A 9,196-nucleotide genomic window follows, 5' to 3' on the forward strand; every position below is an offset into this window, starting at 1 on the left:
ACATTACAGCATTTGCGCTCTGGTATTTAGTATTCTATAGTCTGTAGTATATAGTTAAATCAATCCACATCTGCGTTGTATATACAGAACTTAAGAAAGTACTATTGCACAAAATGTTGGTTATCATTCAATCTCAAATTACTCATGAAAGATGCTGTTTTGCTGTACTTTTTTGTTTGATGGTTATCATTTTGGTTTAAACGTTGCATATCCATATTATTGGCTAAAAAGTGTCGGTCTGCCTGAATTGCACTTGACCGATTCTCAGAGCTGAATCTTTCAAATTTATATAGTGATGTTTTAGTTGTTGTTTTTTTAACTTTCGAGGTAAAGTGTTGAATAAAAAAAATAGCCTTAATGTTCATCCTTATCAAAATAGTTACAGTTTCAACCAGTTGCAGCTTTATCAAATGGTAAAAGAAATACTGATATCTGATTACTAGCTATAAGTCTGGTCACGTATTATCTTTCACGATCAAAATAATGCGTTGCCTGATCTTTCACGATCAAGTTTGATGGATATTCAACAAATTTAAGGTTTTCATAAACAAATTAATGCTTTTAAGAAAAGAACATACTTTAATTTTACTGTACTATCAGCTACACTAAAGATTAAATTTAAAATATATCACGATGAACTAAAATATGACCTTTATAGTAACAAAAAGCGTGTTATTTGTAATTAATTTCATAGACATGCATTGCGCCTTTTGTGTTTTTTCATAAAGTACTGCATATTTTCTCTTTTTTATTTCACAATTATGTTGAGGAAGTTAAACCATTTTGACAGACATATTTTTTTGTTCGAATATTTCCGCGTTTTAAAAATTAAGCGATTGTTTCAAAGATTCTGACCTAGAATTTTCATTAAATGTCTTTCACGATCCGTTACCAGAGCTTTCACGATCGTCGCTCAATACTTGACCGCCGTTAGATATTCTTTCACGCTCATTTCTCTCGATAAACCGAATGACACCCGTGAGGTTGCTATGAATGTTCTCAATTGATTCAATACTTTCCAGTACTCTTTGGAGTCAGACAAATTTTTCAAATTTCCGAGTCATATCTTTTTTATTCCGATGTCTTGTGTCATTTAATCATTTATAGTTGTCCTTTGATGTATTCCAATCTTCTTATTTTAAATGTAGACTTTTCATCATGAATATATATATATGTGCTAATTTTTGCACACCTTAAATAGAAAGTAAAAATACCATGTATATGTCTGCATCCATGCAAAACGGGGTCACTGTGATATATTTTTTGTTCTTCCGCTACATTGGTTACCATTTGAAGAAATATTTTGAAGTTTAAGAACTTAAAATGTAAGATCGTCTATAAATTGTTACAGATTCATTTGGATTGTAAAGTATAATAAGATTTTTTCATGTTGGTTTTCTCACTTGAATAATTTTAAATTTTGTAATCCTGTGACTTTTTATATGTTATTATATTGTTTGTAATATGCCATATGTATACACTGTACATGTACTTGTTTATACTGATGAGCCGTAAGGCTCAAAGTTAATGCAGAATTTGAATTTGAATATTGCACGGGCCAAGCTCATTGTAATCCTGTGACCTTTTTATATGTTATTATATTGCACGGACCAAGCTCATTGTTGAAGGCTATATTGTTAATTCAGCTGTTCATGTCTATGTTCCTGTCATTGGTGGATAGCTGTCTTTAAACCATTAATAATTTTACGTAAGATGTGCTTTATATATATTTTACAGTTAATATTTATTTTGCAAGGAAACTGAATACAAAATAAACTATGTTAAGGAATATGCTAAAATGCCCACAGTTATGTTGACAAATGGACAAAGGCACAATAATGCGTAGACATGATATCAGTAATTTATATTTTTATTTTAAAAGCTAACTGTTACATGATTACAAAACTACTGTACATCCGTTTTGACACATTATATACTCTTATGTTCTCTTAGTTTGCCTAAAAGCAGAACTATTTACAAGGAACGTCAGGTTTGCTTCATGTCAAGCTGTATACAAACGTATTCTTCTAGTTTCATCTAACCGGTAGCTTAACATGTATGGAGCAGTATCTAAAATACAAACAGAAAATAAATTTAAACAAACTAGTCATAAATGATAAACGTATTATCCTGAAAGTTTTAGGTCAAATGTGGAGTCGAAACTTAAGGACGATTACTAAAATGACAAGGAAATCCTAGAGATTGTATAGCACTCTTTCTCACTGAGTTTTCAGATTAATTTACAAAAAAGAGATGAGGCAAAGGCACAAATGATAAGTTAGTTTTGGACATGCAATAAACCAGTGGAGTTTTTAGACAACTCATATTTGACAGGCATCAAAGAATATTACTACTAACTTGAAATTTTTCATGGTTAAGGAACGACATTTAACCACTGGACTACAAATATATGTTTTTTTCCAAAATATCCTATATTCCTGGTTCTTTTATTTCATGTTAATAAATTTTAGAACTTTTTCTATTAATTTTTGTTTTATAAAACCGACCTCATACTGTAAAAATATCCTATACATTGCTCATATTTTCAAGAATAATGCTGAATATTATGTATTTTGTATTTCATCTTGCCCGACAAGGGCCAATAGTTTTTGGTATCGTATAATAACACCAAATCAATTTCTAATGTTATACTTTAATGATAATTTAACAACACAATTATAATCTTATTTATTTTAAATTGTGACAAATAAAAACTTGTTATCTGTTCTTTACAATGTTATATATCGTGAAACATGTACGCGTCGCTTTATTTTAAAAAGACTTGTTAAGCTACAATTAAATATACTTACATAGTTTAACCCAAGAAGTTGCTGGTCAATGAGTTTCCTGTTGCGTTTGTGAAGTCCAAGAGAAGCAAGAATCCGAACACTGAAACAAGCATATTATGTCATATGATTATTGTTTTATATTGTTTCATGACATATAAATAGTTGAAATATTATCTCTAATCTAATACTTATTTAATTTATAAAATAGTGTACTAAATTTAAACTTTGAGTTGGAAAAGAGAAAATAAAAATAAAGAGAATTTGTAGGATTTATAAAGACAACAGTAGTATACCGCTGTTCAAAACTCATAAATCCATGGACAAAAAACAAAATCGGGGTAACAACTGAAGTAGATATATATATATTTAGACATCTCAGTAGCATTGGTTCGAATCCCGGCGAGGGAAGAACAAAAAATTTGCGAAAGCAAATTTACAGATCTAACATTGTTGGGTTGATGTTTAGATGAGTTATATATATATATATATATATGTATATCATGCACGTTTTTGTTTAACTAAATTAGACTTACAGTAGTTAAGAAGTTTGGCTCCTTGGAGTTGAGCTGTGGCAGAGTTTCCATAGTTGTACAATCTGGTCTGTTGTGTGTAAGCATTAAGTTGATTCCCGTAGTAAGCTGGGTATCCTGACTGGTATCCGGATTGGTATCCGTATTGCTGGGCCATGACGAAAGCAACAAGGCATGGGACCAGGACAAGGATGATGGATTTGTTCATTTTGATGGAATTTGGCGACTACAATTGAAGAAATATCATTCACTTCAAATACACAATCAAACAAACAAACAAAATCTAGATGATGTTTTTGTTTTTGTTTTTGTCAATCATTACTCGGTTAATCATTTAATTTCGAAGTGAATTTGATAAAGGACAATATCATGTATTTTTCGAAAACAACGTACATTGAGTTCGGAATTCATCTACCTACATTCCAATCTAGGGTTAACAGTTCAAACTGAGAAAACTAATAGATAAAGAGTGCATAAAGTTGTTATAAATGCTATGAGAACTTTTTTGAAAAAAGCATGTAAAAAATTATAAAATGATTTTTTACTATGTCGTTATTTGTTGAAGTTAAAACATAAATGAAATCGTTTGTTTTGAAATAAATTAAACCTACTTAGTTATAAGACTCACCTGAGATATCTAATTGAGAGTTATCTGTACGAAATAATTCTGAAAGTCTTTATATACTACCAAGGTTTGCATTTTGCAAGTTTACATCATCTACATAGGAAATGTATACATGTATTATATTGATCGACAGTATATGTAAGTCCATGTAATACATGTACATGTAGTTGTGGACCAGACCAGGAACTTTTCTGAATGGTTATATGTTGTTATAAAATGTTAAATATAACGTGGTCTGAGATTAATTATTCGGAGAGACATGAAGGATATAAGTAAATATAAATATGATATGAAGTGGTTCTATTGATAATGAGACAAATATCAACTAAAAGACCAAGGGAAAAAGATGTAAATATCTAAAGGTTACTACATACGTTTTTGAAACATATAAGCAAAACCTTTTAACACCCAGTAAGTTACGAAGGGCACAGATATCAAGATATAAATTTACAGATTTATTACGATTAAAAAAAACTGTTTTTAAATCTATAATACAACATATAAGTATACCATATTATCAAATAACTCTATCATTGATTCTTTATGCATTCTCTTTTTAAATTTGACTTTTTGGAACGCTTTTTTGTCTATTCTTACACATTTCAATATTATTAGGTTTGTGTACATACCTAGGTCAAACGATTTTTACTTTGCTTAGGGTGTGTACACACCAAAAGGGATGACAAATCTAGTAGACTATTAGATTATTATCTTGGTATTAATATAAAAAAAAAGATGTGCTATGATTGCCAATGAGACAAATGTCACGGCCACAAGAGACCGAAATGACACAGAAATTAACGACTTTAGGTCACTGTACGGCCTTCAACAATGAGCAAAGCTCAAACCGCATAGTCAGCTATAAAAGGCCCTGAAATGACAATGTAAAACGATTCAAACAAGAAAACGTACGGCCTTATTTATGTATAAAGAATATTTTGCACCTATTTTTTTTCTCGAAATTCTATTCAGTCTTAAATTTGACTAAATGCGACAAAGTAACATTTAATGTTGAATAATTGCCATTAATTAATATCATCTATTGTCATATACAATGTACTGTTCCCTTTTATACATTCCACATTTAAACGTGTAATTCCCCTTAAATGTGTCCAATCTATTCAAAAGTGCCTAGTCAATCAATTGTCTAGATGACATGGGATGTATACTGTATGATACTTTAGTCTTGGAAATCATAATTTATAAGTTGTAAGTGGCTTTGGATTAGCTTTCTGTATCTGCAAGTACTTTTAAATCGGTACTTTTTGTATCATTTATAAGTCTGTTTGCCGTTAATTTATGTTTCGATTTAGTGGTTAAAGCTATGTGCAACTTATCTTTACAGCTTGTTCTTATGTCGTGCTGTAACACCACTGTCCCAGGTAAAAAGCGGGATTAAGCAATAAACAACATACTAGTATATGTTTAATTCAGTCACATACTTTAAGTACCTGTCCTATGTTTGGAGTCTGCAATTCAATAGATGCCGTAGGTTTATGTCTGTAAATTGCATTGTATAAATTATGCCGTTAGATTTCTCGTTAGAGTTATTTCACATTTTCCATGTCGAGGCCTTTTAAAGCTGCCTATACAAAATGAGGTTTTTTTTCATGGTTGAATGCCATACGATGACATATAACTGCTTTTACTACTTGAACTATGATGGCTGTTCTCATTTTGAAATAATACCACATTTTCTTATTTTCTATATTGGACGTTATAATTGCAATAAGTTGTAAGGTAAACACATCCAGACAAAGTATGTTTTTAATGAGACATTATTTAAATTGTATGTTTTACGTAAATTGCGGTTTTCCTGACTTTAACTCTTACACCCATAAAGCCAACATTTTCACTGAAATAGTACATAGTTTTGTATTCTGCTGTTAGATCGGGTTTTTGACCGACTCTTTGACCCAATTCCCCATTTCCATTTTCTATTTTATATTCAATGGTTTAGACATGTTCACTGCATGCATTGTCTACACACACTAAAAATTTGATATACGAGTACGAGTCCTACAATACTTCTTGCATTTAATTGATAGAATTTCAAGATGGTAATGCAGTCAGAAATATTCATAAACTCTTAACTGATCGAATTGGACATATTACCAGCTTATACTTTTATGTGCAAAACGATGCGTGCCACATGAAGATATGATCTACTTACCCTTCCGGAGCATCTGGGATTTTCCCCGGTTTGGTGGGGTTCGTGTTGCTAAGGTTTTAGCTTTCAATGTTGGGTTTTGCATACAGTTGTTTTTTTTCTTTTGTTTCATTCTGTTATTGCCAAAACAATTTCAGGTTATTTAAGACTGAGGTTTTTCGTTTTAATTGATTTACATTGTCATCTCAGAGCCTTTTATAGCTGAATATGCGGTATGGGTTTTATTGAAGGCCGTACAGTGACTTATAGTAGTTAATTTCTGTGTAATTTGGTCTTGTGTGGAGAGTTTCCTCATTGGCAATCATCCCACATCTTCTTTTTCTTTTCTTATATCAGAGAAGATTTTTTGTAAAAGCTATTTGACGACGGACGCTAAGTGATGAGAAAAGCTCATTTGGCCAAATGAGCCAGCTGAGCTTAAAGGGAAGGAAAGTTTTACGAGTGAAATACTGTTTTTTACGTGAGCCTCCAAAGATCTAGTCATTCAGTAGGTTTGTACCATAGGCACTTGGCCCATGTTTTTATATATATATATATATCGAATTGTTAAAAGTCTTGAGTATAGATAAATATATCTAAATAAAAAAAAGTCCAACATTTTCGGATAGTGCATATATTATTTAATATTCACAAGTACTTTCATGTTTTACAACAATCTTCAGGTGAAAGGCGAATAATTGTAACTATGAGATGGTAGTTAAGTACGTAACGTCATAAAACAATTACAAAAGGGAGATAAACGTTCTACACAATATGGAAAGCCAAATGTAACGCTATTGAAAGCCTAATGCGCATTTAGTTTTGGCTTGAATTTGGTTATAAAATATTGTTCCTTTATGGATCTTCTAATGTCACATTCTACATTAATTTTATAGAACGGGAAAATTAAAAAAAATTATGAATATAAAATTATATAGTAGAACTGTTTTTCATCCCTCTCATATTTCTTTGTTTTCGGGTAGAACTGTTTTTCACGAAAACAAAGGAATAACTCATCAATTTTACTTCTATTTAACTAAAACAACTATTTGTTTTAATTTTTTGGAAAAAAATGTTTATGTACAATAAACGGCAAAAATTTGTTTTATACAGATCATTAATCAATATGTTAAACTTTTATGTAGCTCAAGCTACAAAGATATTTTTTGTCATGCATCCGATTTCACCTTGATAGATGCACACGCCCGATGAAGCTAATTTGTTTAGCGAAATATTGCGTGAATAATATATAAAATATAACACCTAATTTTATAACACCCATTAGTGTGTTAAAGTTACATTCTTAGACACTTATATAATTCAATTTAGTAACTGTATCAGTTTATTTACAAACTGATCCACACCTAGATAGATTGAATGTTGATTGTTGCTATTTTTAGACACTATATATATATATATATATTTTTTCTTTCTGTGACGTATTAAATTTATATTCAGATCTATTTGGTTACATCTTGTGATCAATTTTATTTGGCAATCGTCAATGGCAGTCAGCAGGGTTAAAGAACATCAGTTGTTCGACCTGTTAGTCAAACGCGTTTTGTTTAAATATACTTTTTCACTTTTTTGGTCTTTTGGAAAATGTTGTTTGTGCTGTTTTTAGACCCTTCTACAACGTAATTTGTTTGACATGCACACGTATAAAAATTGCGGTTTTTATCCAACGCAATCATAGGTTTGAACGTAGTTTTCAATTTAGACTCGTATATATAATGACTTGTCAACAAATACTGAATACTCAAACATTCACTTGCCACTCGACTGGGTCTGTGTACACTATATATTGCAATGTAACTTGCAAAACCCAGAATGTTGTATACCTCCTTCAGTGTCGATGTGGCATGCAGTATGTTGGCGAGACAGAGCAGCCATTTAACAAACGCATGAATGGTCATCGAAGTGACTACACTTGCAAGCCCGACCTACCCGTAAGTCGTCATTTGAGATCACCTGGACACACTCAAGCTGATCTCAAAAACCTTACCATCACGATCATAGATCACAACGAGTGTTGGTCGAAGGTCGACAGAGTCGCTCGGGAAAGATTTTGGATAAGAAAGTTACGGACAGTCTCCCCAGAGAGCATAAATGAAAAAACATAGAACGAGTCCCTCAGTTTCCTGTGACCACCTGTTTAAAACAACGCCGGATTTAGTACTGGCTTTACAGTTCCAAATTTTTTTTTTAAATAACAGTTTAAATTACAGGTTTTCATTGATTCGGGATGATGTATAAGTACGTTGCCACGTTCAATTATTTTACCTCATTATACAAAACTTTTTTTTTCAATCGCTATTAGACTGCTATTCGTTTGGAAGGATTTAATATGTAAGTTCTGTTGTAATTTCCCTGCCGTTGTCTAATTTATACCATCTTGGATCGGTTAGGACATATTTGATTTTTTTGATTTTTTTGTTTGAGGACTGCCCTCAATACAGTTATTACATCTCAACTGTCACATCCTTTGGAAATCTAGAGTTGTGCCATTTCACATTGTAAATAACTATTTTTATTTTTGGCATATTTTTGTAGTCTTTGCGGTGTGTTTGGAAATTTTAAAATTGTTCCAGCGTTCGCTTAAATTGTATAAATCAAGATTTTTATAGAGTCTCAATTTGAATTGACATGATTCATTTGACATCGTGCTATTATTGAAGAAGGATATCTGTTAACCGAAATATCTAATATTTGTATATTTTATAGTTATTTTATGGTGATGTTGTACCCTTTTTGAATTGTTATATATTATATTTTGTAGTGTACAGAATCATATTACATGATCCATCGCCCTGTAAGATTGATCGTTGACTATTTCTTCAGTCATTTTATATATATATATATATATATATAACAAGTCAAAAAGAGTACAACATCACCATAAAATAACTATGACCATTCATGCGTTTGTTAAATGGCTGCTCTGTCTAACAAACGCATGAATGGTCATCGAAGTGACTACACTTGCAAGCCCGACCTACCCGTAAGTCGTCATTTGAGATCACCTGGACACACACAAGCTGATCTCAAAAACCTTACCATCACGATCATAGACCACAACGAGTGTTGGTCGAAGGTCGACAGA

At 31.5% G+C, this 9,196-nt stretch overlaps 1 long non-coding RNA gene across 2 annotated transcripts; it reads right to left on the minus strand.

Moving 5' to 3' along the window:
- Positions 1-1,852: 1,852 nt before the first annotated feature.
- LOC134706546 (uncharacterized) lies at positions 1,853-4,135 on the minus strand. Of its 2 annotated transcripts, none has more exons than XR_010105633.1 (4): positions 3,948-4,135; positions 3,323-3,545; positions 2,811-2,889; positions 1,853-2,070 (listed from the first exon to the last, which is right to left on the minus strand). It is a non-coding gene; the product is annotated as an uncharacterized LOC134706546 (long non-coding RNA). The 2 variants fall into 2 exon arrangements; XR_010105634.1 differs by having other exon boundaries at positions 3,931-3,966.
- Between the last annotated feature and the right edge of the window lie 5,061 nt (positions 4,136-9,196).

The sequence above is a fragment of the Mytilus trossulus genome, chromosome 2 (genome assembly GCF_036588685.1).
Source record: "Mytilus trossulus isolate FHL-02 chromosome 2, PNRI_Mtr1.1.1.hap1, whole genome shotgun sequence".
NCBI classification, from domain to species: domain Eukaryota; kingdom Metazoa; phylum Mollusca; class Bivalvia; order Mytilida; family Mytilidae; genus Mytilus; species Mytilus trossulus.